Genomic DNA, 17031 nt, shown 5'->3' on the forward strand with positions numbered 1-17031 from the left:
AGTGTTATAGGGGGTTCTTGGAAGTCAGATGCGAAACGGCGGCTGTTGACACTTTTTATGCAAAAAGAAAGTTGTGCAGACGGTAAGTGAAATAGTGTGAAAATGACATGGATGGGAGGTGGGGCAGTACAGACTGGCATGGCGGGGACATGTTAGACTACAGGCGCACCCTGTCCCGGGGGTCATCCCTCTGAAGAGAATATGTTGGGGTGGGGTCTAAATGAGCCAAAATGGGTAAAATGTTGACATTACACAGGGGGGGGGTCAATTAGATGATTGATTTGACCAGAAAAAGTTATGGGTGTCATTTTGGGTAAACTTTTAACCTCCTAAGTCTAACAGGTGGTTACAAGTCATTTTGATCCAGGTGCAAATTATATTTTTCCCGCAACATAGTGCTACAGTGCTGCTATCGTGAAAGTTGACAAAACTATCCTATCCTATCCTATATCCTGTATCCTGCATCCTATCCTGCAAATAAGCTCTATCCTATCCTATCCTATCCCATACTTTCAAAATATAGGAATGAAAGTTAAATGAAACGAAATTTAAAAATAAAATTATTTTATCAATTAATGTAGTACTCAAAATGAATAATTGAATCTTAAAACCGAATATTCATCGAGCGGGATAACTTACTGTAAGTGGGTGTACCCCTACACCAGAATTTAATGCATTAAAAAATGTCCCCTGCTACCTAATCGCGAATCAACTATTCACAATTCTCGGCAAGTCACCTCGCGGTGGCCTCCAATATGGCGGCATCGGATTATCCGGCAAGTCCAGGGCCTCCAGTTGGACGCAAGTGTAGCATTTATTATCTTCTATTACAGTAACACAATAATCCGTGGGTACTGTTCCACTGGACTCGCCGGTCGCCTCTTCCTACACACCTCCTGTGTCTTGAATCGTCGGCTGCAGACTTCCAACTGGTGATTAAAGCATCTTGTGCTGGAATTCTCGCGTGGTGACGTGCATGGAATAAGTCCACAATCACTACACTTTTTCGTATGCAATCACACAATTAATAAAAATGTAATTATGTGTCAGTTTTATATACATATCCATGTACAATCAAGGAATGTAAACATGATATAGGCTTGTGCATGATTTTTGTACACGTTATCTTGCACTTATGTTTACTGTTTACAAAATTTTAGTCACATGCATATAAGAATAATCGATGAAAACTCTATTGCCAAAGCCCATGGGATAGGTGGTGCTACAGTTCTCATTAAAATTGCATGAATCATATGTGTTTCTACGAAAGCCGAGAAGGATCATTCGAGATTCGAGATTCGAAATACGAGATTCGAGATTCGAGATTCAATATCTAAATTAACCAATCAAATCATGGATCTGAAACCTGTATCCTAGCAACATCAAACTGTTCTAAATAAAGATCATTCGTACATGCTCTTTCCTACAAATAAATGTCTTAATAGCTCTTATATAGTGGTTATAAAATGGTTAAATTAACATTGATGAATTAACCCCACACAGTATTAACAATTAAATTAGAAATAACACTGTTGGCTTGGCGAATCTAAGTGGTTTTGTTTGCCCTGTATGTATCCCCCCCCCCCCCCCCCGAACAATTTTAACCCGAAGTGTATTCGCCCCAACTGTGTAAAAATCGGCTCGCGAAGAAAGATCTGTTTAATCTAAATGTTTTAGCTATGAAACGAAACTCAATGAAATAATCGACATGTCAAAATATAGGTTATGATAAAGTTTTATATAGAAGATATAATGATTTACAACCTCAAAGACAAAAATCCAGATAAGATTAGTGTATTGTAGGGTATGGCAATGCCATTGTAGATATGAGAGAGAGAGAGAGAGAGAGAGAGAGAGAGAGAGAGAGAGAGAGAGAGAGAGAGAGAGAGAGAGGGGGAGAGAGAGAGATAGACAGACAGAGAGTTTTGTAGTGTCAAATTCAGTTTGATTTAGAATATGAAATTGATTTGATTTGTTACAAGCATATATAGACAATAATTAAGCCTCTAAAACGAGAAAAGAGAGGAGGTAGCTAGGGTAGGGCAGACCAACTAGCAAGCTTTAATTTTAACAGTGTTAGCGCACCTGTGATTTACATCTACTCACAGAACGACTCTCTCTCTCTCTCTCTCTCTCTCTCTCTCTCTCTCTCTCTCTCTCTCTCTCTCTCTCTATGATAAAAAAAACATGAAATTTTCTTTAAATTGTGTGCGGATGTTGTACGCCAATAATCTGTTTTCAGTATATACATTTCAAGAGGGGGGGGGGGGGGGGGGGCTATATAGTCCTAAATAATTTGTTACCTATTCTGTCCCCACTTTGTTTTCTCTTCGTTTTCCAGGTTTTTTTTATTTGGCTCGGCAAATTAATATAAAACTCTCTGTGTAGCTCCATAACGATGCACTGTAGATAAATTATGAGTAGTTTTACTTTTGATAAATAGGTACATATCCGTACTTGATTTTTAATTTGACTCTTATAATCGGATTTAATATTCCAATAATTATAGGGTAGGAAAGAGTAGACGGGACTTTTTTGCGCATATCCTACTGTACCATTCATTCAACACAGGTATTAGCACTCATCGAGTTCGACTTGCTTTCCTTTTCTTTCATCCACTGGATTTAAAGCTATTAATTTTTGAAAATATTTTGAATTTATGGCCTGATTATATATAAATTAGAGCTGCACTGGTGCATATATTTACCCAAATGGACCAAAATATAACCAAATGAATCTAAAAATTTTGACAAAATTATTTTTAAACGTACGACTCTTTTTCAATTCTAATCGGGTATGTCCTTTAGAAAAATCTTGAACCACACACATTTTAGCAAATAAAACGTCAATTGTTTCATTTTTTTAAGGGGAGGGAGGTGGTGCCGGTAAAGGACATGTATTGCTTGTGGCAGTTGTGCTATACTCTCATTTGTTATAATAGGTAATACTACATATTGATATAAAATGAAAGTTTCCAATTACACTGTACATAGCTTCTATCACGCATTTTGACCCGTGCGATAGTTTAAAACAATTTTCAAAGCATTTAATGTAATTCAACCGATCATTTTTGAAATTTAATTTTCTGGATCCCCGCCTGATACGTCCGCCTTCTTGTATATTAGAATTACATGTACGTTGACCATATGTACACATTGACTTAATCGGCTATGTTATGGGACGATAACATTTTTATCAATGTTTTTGCAGGATATGTAACAAATAACAGCCTATTTGTGGGTTTTTGCACTGATTATTTGAGATAATTTGCCGCCATCTTTTATGCATTCCACACACCACTCACAGTTTCTTTATTTGGTGTTCTGTGTGTATGGCGACAAATTGGTAAATTTGCACCACTCACCCCTTGTAGCTTCATCCTGATTACATTTTATCTGGCTAAGTGTAATGAAGTAGTATATTAAATACACACATCTTTGTTTGCAGTGCTTATTTACATCTTTAGAGATTTTCTTACAAAAAAAAGTAAACATTTGTATGACTTATATGTAATTATTGTCACTTTTGGTGCGGTGGGGGGTAGGGGGGTAGGAAACTACAGAGAAACTTAACTTGGCTGTGAAACATATGCTTTTATTCTTTCTTGTTGATATATCATTGAATGAATTATAACAAAATATATGTATAACAATTAATTTTGAAATATTCATGCACAATCAAATAAAAGGTTTTACTGTTCTCTGCACAAGAAATCGGCATTGTGAACAAATTGGCACCCTATCATCCCTACCTTTAATTGTAGAGAGTAGGTATCCTTCTATATTGAAAACAATTCCAAAAGTAAGACTGATAATAAGTTGTTTACTGAGGAAAAGGAAAAAAAATGTATTTATTGATAATTCCGTATGATGTGATAATATCTCAATGATTTGTTTATAATCATAGTACTAGTGTATCACTGTATGCATACATAAAACCGATAAGTAATGCTTATATTTATTAGTGAAACAGGACAGATTATTTATATTTAGATAATTTAGATACATGTACTAATCTTCATGCGGGGATCTAGAAAGGAGGGGGTCAGGGGATCTGGACCCCCTTCTCGGGAAAATTGGAGCTTATTAAATTTACAGAGTATATTTTTTTTTTAAATTGGCCTAGGACCCCCTACAGAAAAAATTAGCTACGCTTATGAAGTTCTCTATCATAACCGCATTTTTACACAAAAGGGGTGAATAAACCCGGGTTTTAAACTATTACTGGTGGTGAAATACCTTAGGGTTCAAGCGCATCAGGTGGAAATGCACCAGGGCAAACACAATCACTTAGATCCGCGAAGCACACTGCATTAGTACTAGTCTACTTAGATATTTTGTGTAAAAGTAAATACAAATAATTATTTAGTTAGGTAGGGAGAAGTGAACATAGCATTTATTTGTATATAAGAGCATGTACGTATGATTTTTATTTAGAACAGTTTGATGTCGCTAGGATACATATTGTATTTGATTTGATTGGTTAATTTAGATATTGAATCTCGAATTTCGAATCTCGGATCTCGTATTTCGGATCTCGTATTTCGAATCTCGAATCTCGAATGATCCTTCTCGGCTTTCATATGTTTCTGAACTGATATACTGCATGGACTTTTAATGGTCAGTGCGATGCAATTATTAAGAACTCAAATATTTTAATCTAATTATGTTGCAATTTTTTTCTGTTAGTTTTTTCGCATTAGAAACACGAAAGAGAGGGCCCCCAAATAGACATATCAGATCACATGATCAGCTAGTATCAGCAACTGAATTTTCCTTTTCTAAAAGCACAGGTAATCAGTTTTGTATATTCAGCAGTAAGAGTCAGTTATTTGTTAGATCGTATTGTCACATTTGTAATTGATAAAAGGAGCCACTGATAATAGATTACTACACATATTCCAGGGAATTAGAAATTAAATGCTTTACATATTTTCAGTTTCAGACGACACTGCATCAGAGACTGAAAAATGTCCAACAGCTGCCAATAATGAATCTGTCCAAGAGTCATCTACAACTGTTAAGGTATATTCATTTTTCTTATTTTAAAATGTGATTTTAAAATAATGTGATTTGTGATTTGAAAGAACACACTAGATTTTAAAAAAAATATATACTGTGGGATCAGTAAAATTCGTGGTGGCTTAATTTTTGTGGTATTCGTGAGCAGCCATCTACACAAATTTACATCCTCAACAAAACCGGTTGATAAAAGATTAAGTTTTCCAACTGAAACTGAAAACCGACCCATTCAAGAAATTACTTCTCGACGAATAAGCAAAATCTCATAATCACCAAAAATTGGCACCAACAAAATGAAATTATTTCATAGTATGTGCAGAATATACAGTATCTGTATCATTTTATTAAGTTACTCTAGCCATATATATTTAAGATCAATTCTATGTAAGAATCAAAATTCGGTGGCCACGCATAGTCACGGATTTTCTTCATACATGTACTTGACAATTTGATAAACTTTGGTATGTAAAAAAGCCTAACACCATCTGTTTGTTGCTATGTGGTCCGTTGCCATGGTAACCGAGAGTAAAGATGTAAAAATGGCATTTTAATTAAAATTATAATTAAAAATAGTTGTCATTTTTAAAAAGAAAGTAAAAACTTCATGGAGAAACGCATATTTCAGAGGGTTTTCGTGGTTACTAAAAAGATATTTTAAAATTTGTTTTCTTCATTTTATTTGAATAAAAAGTGCAAATCTTGGATTTTTTGGTAAACACTATTATGATTGTGCAAATAAGAATTTAAATAAAATTTAAAACCGTTGCTATGGTAACAAGCTTAAAAATAAGAAAAATTATAATATTTTTAAGCATATTTGAATGGATATTATTCACTTATAATGAATAAATATATAAAATCAAATGGTGAGAAAAAATAAAGTATCTCCTTAACTTTAATGACACTTGAAAAAAATCTGAAATTTTCTAAAAACAACTGCCGTTGCTACGGACTTTTTTAAAAGTAAGAATTTCTGTGTGATTTTTTGCGCAACTTAATTTGTCATAGCAACAACACTACTGTGTTGCATAAATTGTGGTATACAATGAAAATTGAGATTTGTTTTTACAAGTTCCAACTAAAACAATTGCAATAAAATTCTAAAATTGGCAATTAAAGCATATCAAAATCATCTTCAATTTCTTAATTTTCCTATTTTTGGCCTTATTGCCATAGCTACGGATGTCAATTTTCATAATGAAATATATATAGCATGGACATTGATATGGTGGTAAAATTAATCAGTTTCCTATTTTAGCTTATTAAAAATCCGCAAAAAACTTATTTCAAAAATTTGTAAAGGTTTCCATGGCAACATTTTAAAAGTATTGGTTTCTCCATTAATTTTCTCATATAATTAAATAATTGAAAATAGGAATAATGCTGTTTTTTTTTGTCTTTGATAGTTTTCATTAGTGGGCAAAACCTTCTAATATGGCTTCAAAGTAGGTAAGTTTTGCTATTCTCCATCTTTAGTCTCGGTTACTATGGCAACAGTTACCCCTAGCAACCAACTTTTAGTGTTTTTTGCGTTTTACACCTCGATGTGTCCACGTATGAAATATAAGGACAATTGGGGCAATTTTCGTGGATTGTTGGTTGTTTGCTTATTTATGGGGATGTAATTTCGTAGATGCGTCAGTTTTGAGTTACAGTTTTTAACTAAATCTTTTATAATTAGTTTTCGCTGAGGATGTAAATTCATGGGAGAGGGTTAACCACGAATACCACGAAAATTGAGTCACCACGAATTCTAATGATTCCACAGTATTTTATGGAATTAATAACTGACTCTATTAATTTAACAGGCACCAGAGATGAGTGGCCATGACTATATAGGAACACTCTCTGACAAGCAGAGTTTTTACAATTTCGTGGATTTAACTTCAAGAGACCCAGATTCCTTTGAACTTTTCAATTCAGTTTAAAGAGACTCTTAAATTTTACTAAGAAATGTGCTAAAAAAAATCAGATCTTCAATATGAAAGTCATACAGCAAAAAAAAACAAAACCAACAGTTATCTATTTTTTACACGGGCTTGGATCTTGATGTTTTCAACTCATTATTTACATATCTACAACAAAAAGCTTCATTTATGCAGTTCTTCCATATTAAAAGAACAACATATGTCCGACCATTAAATCTGGATGGCTAGGGTGTTAAGAAAACCTTTACGTAAAAATGCAGTGCCGGATGAAGATGTTTTTCTTGCAAGTTGCTTTTAACCATTTCCAAACCTGAGAGTAATTTTGGACTGTAAAGAACTGTTCAGTAAAACGCCTTCCATTGTGGAGTGCAATAAACAGACTCACAGCAATAAAAAACACCACTCCACAATAAAATTTCTCGTCGAGATCATTCCCATATGAGCTATGACATACATCTTTAAAGCTTATCATAGGAAGCCGTCAGACAACGTCAGCCAAACAGATCACACAGGAAAGCCTGGACCTTCTTGACTCCCTTAATATACCAGGACAAAAAGTTATGGTGGACAGGGGCTTTATCATTGAAGAAGAACTCCCCTGTGATATCAAATAAGTAAATTCCTTCTTTCAAGGGTGCAAGCAGACAACAACGTACCGCAAATGAGCTACCAAAGTCAAAAGTCATCTCAAGGGCAAGAGTTCATTTGGAACGTTGTATGCGGAGAATTAAGTCTTTCAACATTCTAAGACGTGAACTTAAACTATCGCAAGCTGATGTATATGAGAAAATATTCTGTCCGTAGCATGCATAACTGAGGTAAGCCAATCTTTAGCATTTAAAAGAGAAAAACAATTTGATTATTTAGATGTTTTAAAAACGTTCTGCAACATTGCCGGGGAATGTTTTATGATGCTGTCTTATAACATTTCATTCTGTATGATAAGCAGTTTTCTGACGATAAAGAAATATACATTTGAAATACCAATACAATGAAAGCAATTTTGGTCAGGCATTTCTAGTTGACAGTGTTATAAAAATCATCAATAGAACATTTTTATAACATATTTTAAAAATGTTTTTTTATGCTAAATAACCATAATATTGTTCATAATGTTTTTAAATTATTATAAAAACTAAACATAAATGTTTTTAAAATGTTGTATTGATAATATTTTCTTATAACATCCTTACAACAAAACTAAAATGTTTTTGAAACGTTCTAAAAATGTTTTTATGAAAACGTTCTTGGAAATCAACCTTACAACCGGAATAAAATGTTATGAAAACGTTTTAGCTACCTGAGGAGTTTCCGGTATATAGTAACTGTTTTACACGGGTATAAGAATAATACATATTATATAGAGAAATCTTAAACCTTGAAAAATAAATAGATATCAAAATCAAAAGCCTGAAAGGACATAATGGCTTACGGGTTTGATATGACAATATTTATATGTATCAAGTATGATTCCCTCGATTTCTTACGGAAACTTTAGGTTTTTTTATAGTTCTACTGAAAGTAAAGTTTATTCATAGCTCTAAAGTAATTAACAGGACTTATATCAACATGCCTTGTTTATTGATTGGTCGAACCTTTGTGACCGAAACAGACATGATTAAAATCTAGACGCCTCTTTTATCAATTGGTTGAAACCACCATTGATTTAAGGAAAATTATTGACTGCATGAAATAATTATGAATATGTCAGACTCAAACACCAATATGAGACAATTTGTTTCTTCCTTTTATCAAAGATATACTATAGTACATTAACAGTAAATTCTTTCAACGATATAAGACACAAAAACACTTAAACCAACATGCTCTCAACTATCAGTATACCTTGTATTCCTACGCACTATGAACTGGCACGAAAATGTCATGACAAATATGCTTCACTTAAACATGGCGCTGTTGCCGTTTCAGTATTTTTTATGCATGGGGGAAGTTTGGTAGGGTTGGTGTGTGGTGCAACGAAACAGCGCCACAGCCAGCGCAAAATCACTGTGCGTAAAATAATATAACCATATGATGAAATGTATTACATTTGGCTGTGTATTTTATTTAGCGTTTTTGACGGAAAACAGTGTCTGCTTAATCAAGTACATCGCCAAATGTAAAACATAAAAGTAGATATTGAGGTACATTCAGAAATGCGCTAAAACAAATCCACGCTAACTTGTTGTAAAACTACATTCCGCCAAATATCTTACACGCTAAATATAGTACGTTTACAGTATTTTCTTTTAGCCATTACAAATCAAATCCCAATGTTGAAAAACAAAACACCGAAAATATTGCTTTGCGTTTGCCATTGCATTGATATGAATTTCATTTTTAATACTTGTATTTATTGATAATCTATTACGTTGTTCTGCATTCTTTGTTATATTTACGGATTAATCTTAATTTTAATTTTCCTTCATGACTCCAAATAATGAATATTTTTTTGTGATAAATACATGTTAGTACATGTTCTGTATTATTGAATGAATGTATTTCTGTATTATTGAATGTGAATGATTTTTTTAATTTAATCTCAATATAACCATATCGATGAAGATGAAGATCATATGAAGATCCATTTATCAAAAATTAGTATTTGTATTATATCGTACAATTTAAAACAATTTTTACCATCAGAGGAAAATCCTAGAGTATTCAAGTGAAACGGAAATAAAAAGAGGAGGCAAAAAGACATCTTCCAGGTGACCACTCTTTATTCAAAGTATTACATTTAAATATGACATTTTAAATATATATATATAAATGTTAATTGCAATAAAATTTATCAACATTGATATCCATTACAAAAATCTCTTTTAGTTGAACCCCATGAGTCTTTTAACTTTAATTTTGAGAATGCACGCAAGTGTAATTATTTATCTTACCTGTATATATAAAAAGAGGAGGCAGAAAGACAGCTTACAGAGCTACTGGAGACCTGTGATTCCCGCATCCTCATTTTATACGCACAAACACTGCGCTACAACATCCTCGTCCTTAAAAGTAAATGCGATCAAATGCATACTAATGATCTAACGCACTGTGGTCAGTAGCAGCATTATGTTAATATTTCTGACTTGGCGTAGGCAGGTTCATCATAGGACTTAATTACACATTTTTCCTTGAACGAATTTGATTATACGCTATCTATATAACGCATGTACTTTAACCCGTTTCTTTAGAATTAATTTCTGTTATGATAGTACACATAGGTACCAATGACCTTGACATCTTGCGTGGTCTCAATCTGTAACGAAATATGAATTATCCGTCCTACGTCGCAAGGTCTCAGTGTCAAGCATGTCAATAGGTTTGTCGCATTGTTTCATCGTTTGTGTAACGTGTTGAGGGGTCCGTACCTAGTCACTGTGTTAACGCCGTATGCAGGACGGACTGTACAATACCGCTAACCAAAAGCGTATTGCTTGTCAGTGACGATAACTCTAACTGGTCAAAAATCATAAAATCGTTACATTTGCAGGCACGTGACATCGTTTTTAAAAGTGTGGGTTTAAGGGGTGGGGGGTTTAGGGGTTTGGCAGACTTATCCAAAAATCTTGACAGGCAAATAATTAAGGTAACTTCCTTTAAATCATTAAAAAATCTTAATCTGTGTGTGTGTGAGTGTTGGGGGGTGGTGGGGTGGGGGGGGGGGGGTGGGTGGGGGTGGGGTGGGGGTGTCTACTTATTTTTAATTTCCTTTTTTTAATTCCCGTTTTTACTTACTCCCAAAAAAGTGGGAGGGGGTGGGGGGAGGTCTATTTTGTGTGTATCACTAACTGGTGGTCGGTCACATGAAATTGAAATTTAACGTTTTTACAATTAGTACGAAATGTTGCATTCTGCAACCTGATAAGTGTCTAAAGCATTGACGATCTGTCTTCTATGTTAATTTGATAACAAAGGTACATTTCAGGTTATCAGCTAACTTGATCAATCTTGATATAATAATTGTTTTAAGTAACATACCATACTATGCTTTAAAGAAAATAAGATCAATTACGAATGAGTTTGTGAGCATGTTTTATATTGTTTATACCTATATGCATGCATGTATGAAAGGACTACATGAGTCATCATGCATGTTTTGCTCCTAAAATTAGATCTTTAAAAATAAGGTTGAATATAGTTGAAATCATATTTAATATAGGTTTGTAGAAGATTTTACTCTAGCGACGTCATGATATAGAGATGACGTCATGAAAATTGTCATACTTCAATAGGTTTATATTTTGAGCAGAATATGGGTGTTTAACAACGGTTTTTCGCTTACATATTGGAGAAAGTGCCATTTTTAACTGTAATATGTATGATTTTATGAACATATGAATATGTTAATATCGTACATGAGCAGACCTGCGCTCTGTTCTTCAAAAATATAAAGGAAAAATGACAATATGTTCATTTGCTTGCAGAAATAGTCGGAATAAGCCCATTGTAACGACCTCATAAATGATCATGAACAGCTATTATAAAATGATAACTGATACATGTATCAAGATTTATGTAATATACATCCTCTGTATAATGTTTTATTAAGATTTGATTTTGATACCGTACTGATTAAAATGGTGGAGCAGATATTTAAAGATATCAATGTCGTCCTTTGATATTGTATAATTATCCTTGACAGTTTTCATAGTTTTGATAGATGGAAACGTCCATTGGTTTTTAAATGTCTTTTGTGTTAGGTTTACTGCATTGAATTAACTAGACGTAGCTTTAGTTAATTAAAATCTGAGAATCAAGTTGATAATGTCCAACAACATATGTGCACTTAAAGGACGACAACAACCATACATATCTTGTACTCACTATAACCCGACATCTTTAAAGCTGACATAAATTCATAAATACGCATTATTTCCCTTTTATCCCCGACTACCGCCATATTAGTTGTCGATTTCTATTGTTCTGTTCAGCACTACACACCACCTATATAAGGCCGAGAGGACTATTCATGCTTCACTGCTTTCAGGAATTTCATACACCGGTACACCCGAACATGTTGACGCGAAGAAAAATAATATGACAACCACTGCATTGGCAAGATACTAGTGTATCCAATAAACGACGAAACAAGACAGGCGGAAATCCAGGCGCAGATACTTTCAAAATTCCTCGATAATAATTATTGTGGACCGTTTTCATTTGTATGTTATAACATCGCACATGCGCAAACCACACGTTGTGGCAGATCAAGCAATGTCAATGATCACATGAATTTTTAGAAACGGAGCGTTTTTGTAGGAAGGGATGTTACGTTGTTACTTTCTTCGATAAACTATCATTTAGCTATTGTGTTGGATGTAGTGCCTCCGGTGTTTTCAAAAAGATGATGACGTTATGCACCCTGTATGAACGACACACGTGTTCGATGTGCATTCGAAGTAAGACAGCACTGTCAGTGCAAAAATAATATAAATACCGAAATCCTTTCAAAGAATTAATAGTTTTTGTATTTCATTGATTGTTGTTTCCTTTATTCTTTTATTACAAACATTTTACTACAATGTGTAGTTCATGCATTTAGAAGTCCGTGCAACCTGAATGCCTCGATCGGAAAGCAACCGACCGTAACTTTCTCAACCGGTATATATACCCCAGTGGCAGAAGAGGAGCGATCGAAAGTAATATGGCGACCAAATGCTTTTATGAATTTATGTCAGCTTTAATGAAGTACTTGGTCGATTATTTACATAGCATCTATTTACCAGTGTGTTGGTGTTAATATAAGTACATGTATGTGCTATTTTTAAGGATGGGGCCCGCCTTATCAGGGGTCAGCCTTCAAACGTTAATCAATATATAAAACCTAAGTTATTTTATATTTTAGATTATACATTTGGTCACATTCTGGTTTATTTTTTTTTTATTGTATGAAACCAAGGGAATAATTATGAATAAGCCTTCACTAAATTCGTCGTGTTGCGTGTAATTCAAATATTTCATACGTAGTTTTCCCAGGCCCTTAATGCATAGGCTGAACTTGATATTGCAAACTTTTGTAGCTATTGCCATTATAATTTCTTTCTTGCTTTTTGAGATGATAGTTCTCTTAAAAGGGAGTTTTTCTTGCATTATTCATTTATTTCCTTTTGACTGCTGAACGTGTGTAAAAAGTGGACCCCTGATGAGGCCATTATTGTAAGTTATAATGACATGTTCCATTAATACTGCAGAAACTTTAAAGGTTCAAGGTAGCTATATTTATTTGAATTCCGAGAATCGGTGTTGGAATACCCCACAAAATGTCCTTTGAAAGGACCTTTAAATTTTACCGTTCTTTGCTGGTGTTGACAAAAAGCCGAGATATTTAAAAAGTCTTCTGAAACAAGACTTACGCATCAAGTAAACTTCTGAAATTCTTTTTTCTATTGTTTGTAAATTATTACAGAACACAAGGCAATACCTTACATCTATTTTAAAATAACTCAGTTTAAGGTTTTTGTGGAGAACTTCGAAATATTGAGCACCATTCTGTGAGATAATATAAAGAAGCACACTAAGATTTAAAATGTGCACAATGAACTATTTTATTTTAACTTGTTTACCTTGGAATAATAATAAAAGTCAAAAACGATTATTTTGTTCCTGATATTATATACATATCAACAAGGAGGATGAGACACACCATCAACCAAGCATGAGTCCCTGTATCAATAATGCACTTTTAATTATTTTTTCACAATAAAAAAATAGTTTACAAAATACATGTACCTAAATGTACTGTTTAACAAAAACAAAACAAACAAAACAGAACAAAAAAAAAACAAAAAAAAAAAACAGAAACAAAGAAACATCACCAACGTAATTATTTCATCTTATACAGATTGATTAAAAAATAATTTAATGATAAATCCTAAAATAAGATGTAGCAATATTTAATCTATAAAATATATCAATTAATTTGAAAGTAAACACTATAGTGTGCACTGTTATGGTAACTGCAATAATAAATGATTTGTTTGTAAATCCTTCACAAAACTATTTTCTTCAGAAGATATTTTTGATTGGCGTTGATACCTTTCTGAATTCTTATTTTCATAATTTAACATCAAATATTGGTAATGAAGTTTAAAATTTCAGATAGCAGAACAATATGTTCTAGAAAAGAGCATATTCTCTGTCATGGTTGTAGATTTGAATTAAAAAAATATTGCTCTCAAACAAATTTAGCATGTCCACCTTTACACATAACATGGTATTTGAATAAACATTTTTTTGAATTTACAATTCATAAGGAATCATTCTAATCGCTATCCATGCGTTACGAGTTCACATGTAACATAACTGCTATCGACTTCAGACTGCAGGATATTCCTATGGTGATTTTTTTTAAAACATTGACACCCCTAGATATATTTGTTTTTTAATATAAATCCAGTGAATGCATGGTTCATGTTTAATTGATATATGCAAAATATTACTCAAGAGCTTCAAACATATGAAGTTACTTATGCTTTTAATGAACTTAAAAAAACACTGATAACGGCATTAGTCAACACTTTAGTTATTCACCTACTCACTATTGAAATATATATTTTGATTCGAACATGAAAACATAAGAAAATCGTAACAATTGTCCTCTTACCCTCCATGATTTATTGATTATACAACAACTCCTGACTTAAATGAAACGTCATGATCAGGCGCCATTAAAAAACCCCAAAAACTAATAGATACTCATTTCAAATGGTTTAATACATTAGTCTGTCTCGAAAAAATCCTACATACAAATGTAATGAAAGAACGATATCTACATTTGATTCATGTGTGTTATATTTTATACAGTTTTCTGAACCCTTACCAGAAATGTTTTAAATTTTAAAATTCGACTTTCATCAAGTCTTAAAGTCCATTTTTAACCAGATGGAACACACGAGGTTTTAACTTGAATAAGTGTTATTGTATAATGCCCCACAATACTACGGAATTCGATATATCAAATAGGCAAGTAATATACATGGTATTGACATGTTTCCCGGTAAATAATTTCAAACGTTTACAATAGTTTCAAAATATTAATTATAATTTAAGTTTACAATAGCGGTAAAACTTGCGTGTTAAAGCAGAAAACTCCATTTTGTTGATCTTATTCTCATGTTGAAACAATTATCAAAACGCAATAAACATGTTCTCCATTCGATACGTTTACCTGATCGATGATCACCTAGTAAATAGTTTAGGTTATAGATCATATTTTGAAATTGAGTTCAATTACGAACGTTTTGTAAACTGGGATGTTTTGATATTGTATAGACATGTATTTGACAATTTAAATTGTTGATCTATTAATGTGAATTTGGATAATCGATGTGGGAATTCCCAACAAAATTCCCCTTGGCAAAACCTTTTATTCATACATTTTTGGGATCTGGACAAAAAAGCAGAGATATTTAATATGTTTCCTTTAAAAAGAGTTGTGCTAAACACAAAACCTTTTGTTTTATCTGTAGATAATTGGTAGCAGCATGTCATACATTAACACACCTTTTGTCTATTTAAAAAACTTTAGGTTGGATTTTTTCAGTTACGATTCTTAATTTGCATAAACATGTCCTTGAAATAATACAAACAGGCCCCATGCAGTTGGAAAATGTGTACAATGATAAATTCATTGTATTTTGTTAACGTTAACCTTGGGATAGAAATAACGGTCAGAAGCGAACATTTTTCACATCTTATACATCTTATACACACATATACTATGATGAGACTCATCACCAACAGTTCATGAATCTTTGTATCAGTAATGAACTTGTCAATTAAACTTTTATTTCTGGATTGATTAAAAATAGCCTGAAAGGTGTTTTATGCTCATTCACGAATAAAAACCTACATTGAACTTTTTAGATGCTTTTGATGTCTTAAAAGTACAATATCTTAGAAATGAATTAAAAACAAAAAAAAGTGTATGTCAGTTTCAGTTAGGAGAATCTGTAAACATGGGCCAAAAATGAAGCATAGAAATTCTAAAAGAAATTGCAATTTGGCCAGAAATTCCCTATGATCAGATGTCAGACATTTTCAGTTTTGTTTACTTAAAAATATCTCAGATCTTATTTTTAGACAAAACTAACACCACGAAATAACTTTTTGATAAGTTATGACCAAGTAAAATCGGAGCATCATTTTCGTTGAAGATATGGTATATAAACCGAAAATTGAACGTTTTTTGAAAATATTGGTACTCTGTTTTTACATTTTATGGTTTCAAATAAAGGCATTAAAAGTAGGATTTTGTCTGCCAAAAAAGAATGGTTATATCCCCATCCCCTATTTAAGTTGAAACATTTTTTGGAATCAAAATAAGCCACATTTGCAGCAAAACAAACTTTTATTCACCCGAATTTTAAAATTGGTGTTATTATCTTCAATAGCAATTGTAATTTTGAGAAAAAATAATCAAAGAAGTAAAGTAGACATATAGTAGACATACAACCAATTGAACTTCAAAATATTTATAAAACAGTGTTAATAAACCATCGTCTGAGTGCAGTTCTGACCTAGGTGTTAATAACATGGAATGACATCAGGTATTTCTGCGGCAACTTTGACCTAACTATCATTGAACAGTTCAATGTGAACGTGAATTTTGATTTTTGCTTATAACATTGCACTTGCATGGTGCTCAACATACGGATATAAAACAATGTGTATTTCTAAATTTGTGTGAAGGATGGGGGTGGAGGTGTTTCATAAGTATGTGTTCCAATTTTTTTATGCATACCGTATTCGAAAACATTATCATAAATCTTAATAGTACAAATTACATCACTACTAAGTCATAAAAGTACTGACATTCCAATGTTTTACTGATAAACTTAGACATTTACTGACACTGTACTGGCATTACTGATAAACTTAGAAAAGTACTGACGTTTTTATTGACGGTACTGAGAAACTTAGAAAAGCTATGTCTTAAATGTTTATGAAGATTTTCTCCGGACAAAATATCTTTTTAGAAAAATTGAAATGGCCGTCAAATTTGAACAGAAGTGACCTAAATGCTGAAACTCTTACATCGTTGAGGCACGGGTTTTTTATTCCGAGATAAATTGACAATTGTC

Source organism: Magallana gigas, chromosome 8 (assembly GCF_963853765.1).
Source record: "Magallana gigas chromosome 8, xbMagGiga1.1, whole genome shotgun sequence".
NCBI classification, from domain to species: Eukaryota; Metazoa; Mollusca; class Bivalvia; order Ostreida; family Ostreidae; genus Magallana; species Magallana gigas.